Source organism: Lathyrus oleraceus, chromosome 3 (assembly GCF_024323335.1).
Source record: "Lathyrus oleraceus cultivar Zhongwan6 chromosome 3, CAAS_Psat_ZW6_1.0, whole genome shotgun sequence".
NCBI classification, from domain to species: Eukaryota; Viridiplantae; Streptophyta; class Magnoliopsida; order Fabales; family Fabaceae; genus Lathyrus; species Lathyrus oleraceus.
This window is the reverse complement of record NC_066581.1, coordinates 376,914,810-376,917,023: the sequence shown is the minus strand read 5'-3', so window position 1 is coordinate 376,917,023 and position 2,214 is coordinate 376,914,810. Positions and strand designations below refer to the sequence as shown.

General features: G+C 38.1%; 1 non-coding gene across 1 annotated transcript; it reads left to right on the top strand.

The window, feature by feature from the left end:
- The first annotated feature begins 385 nt into the window (after positions 1–385).
- LOC127134108 (small nucleolar RNA R71) lies at positions 386–492 on the top strand. The gene has a single exon (XR_007807878.1). It is a non-coding gene; the product is annotated as a small nucleolar RNA R71 (small nucleolar RNA).
- Positions 493–2,214: the final 1,722 nt, after the last annotated feature.

Sequence of the window (2,214 nt, the reverse complement as noted above, 5' to 3'; positions counted from 1 at the left end):
CACTTGGTCGGTGTTCAGGTCGTTCAAAAGGTTACACTCCGCTGATTCGTGTCCTTTAGATCCACAAAGTTCACGCTCTATGTGGACTACCGCTGCGGTGTTAGTGTTTGTAGACATATGTTCGATCTTAAGGGCTAAAGCATCCATTTTTGCTTGCATCATGTCTAGAGAGCTTACCTCATGTATTCCACCTTGGGTCTCCTTCTTCTCTACTGATGCTTGTTCATTTCCCCATTGGTAAGGGTCTTGGGCCATATCCTCAATTAGGTCACAAGCTTCAGGGTAAGGTTTGTTCATCAGCGCGCCACCTGCGGCAGCGTCGATGCTCATCTTGGTGTTATAATGGAGTCCATTGTAGAAGGTATGAACGATCAGCCATTGTTCTAGGCCATAGTGTGGACAGACTCTTAATAGCTCTTTATATCTCTCCCAAGCTTCAGAAAGCGATTCTCCTTGGTTTTGAGTAAATCTACTTATTTGGTTTCGAAGAACAACAATCTTACTAGGGGGAAATATCTAGCAAGGAATACTCTCCTAAGGTCTTCCCAGGTAGTTATTGAATTAGTTGGAAGCGAATCTAACCATGAACGTGCTTTATCCTTGAGGGAGAAAGGAAATAATGTCAAACGGATCGCATCCGGTGAAGCGCCGTTAGATTTAAAAGTGTCGGCCAGTTGGATAAAAACTTTTAAATGTTGATTTGGGTTCTCAGTAGCGAGACCCGCGAATAGGTTCTGTTGCACTAATTGCAATAAAGACGGTTTTAGTTCAAAATTGTTAGCAGGAATAAGGGGGTTTACTATACTCGAACTAGGTTCCTCGTCAGAGGGTTGGGCGAATTCCTTAAGAGGTCTCCGGTCGCGATTCTCGGCCATAGGTTTCTTAATTCGGATGAGTAAGAGGTGTGTACGAGTGTAACGTTCGGGTTCCGCTAAAGGATCTACTAAATTTCCAGTACTACGGGTTCTCCGCATTTACCGGCTAATAATGCCTTAGTCTAGACGGTGTAACAACAGGGTACGAAATTTGACGAAGTTGATCCTTGGCAACGGCACCAAAAACTTAATCGGTGAACTCGCAAGTGCACGAATCGCGTCAGAGTAATATAAAAGAATATCGATCCCACAAAGACCAAATCGTCAACCTATCGATTACTATCGTTACGATGTTTATCTAAGGCGGTATAAAAGAGATATTGGGTTTACAAAATATCGGTAAATAATAAATGCAGGTAAAGACAGGTTGAATGTATTTCACGTCAGTTAAGTGATGTTTCGATTGTCTAAATAGAACTACTTATGAGGCAATATTTTCTACTCTTGATAAGAATCCATTTAACAAGAACTGCCGCTTTCGCGTATTCAGAACTGAGTTTACCCTTAAATTAAGGCCTTTTATTGTCACTTATAAAAGGTGCGCACAACGCTAAAGTAGTAAACTTATTTTTAAGAAATAAGACTCATAAACTTAGTTGAAAAGTGATTTTGATTTGGAAAGTTTTACCCAAGGAGTTTTCTGATTTTAAATCTATCAACGCGTCTGAAAACAGTTTCAAAAATAATTTCTCCTTAAAGTGATAAAAATTCCTAGTTAACTAAGCCAGGGTGCTTTCGCACTCCTTGAATAGTTATAACTAACTAAGTTTGTTTTAGAAAACTCAAGTTAAAAATCAAAACAGCCTTTAAAGTATTTCTACAGATTCAATATGTGAAACATCTCTTTAACCGCGATCCTTACATTCTAACCTTTAAAAGATTTAGCCAGACATGATAATTCCAACAAACACAACGATATTGATCATGATGAAAAGTTATTTTAAAATGTGAGGCGTAAGGGACGAGTAAAGCGTGTAAAAATAAAGCGTAGACAGGAAATAAATAAAGTAAAGCGTAGACAGGAAATAAATAAAGTAAAGCATAGACAAGTAAATAAATAAAATAAAGCGTAGACAATAAATAAATAAAGTAAAGCGTAAAATGGAAATAAATAAAGTAAAGCGTAGACAAGTAAATAAATAAAATAAAGCGAGGCAAGTAAATAAATAAAAGCGATAAAATAAGAACCTGCTCCAAACGGAGGCTTTAATTCTGGTACAAGGAAAATAAACCTCCGATTCTGAAGATAAAGACAACAACAACTCGAAGTGACCCAACTCAATCTCACTAAGGTGCGATAATCCCCCGATGTGACGGATTACCGCTTTTACAAATGATA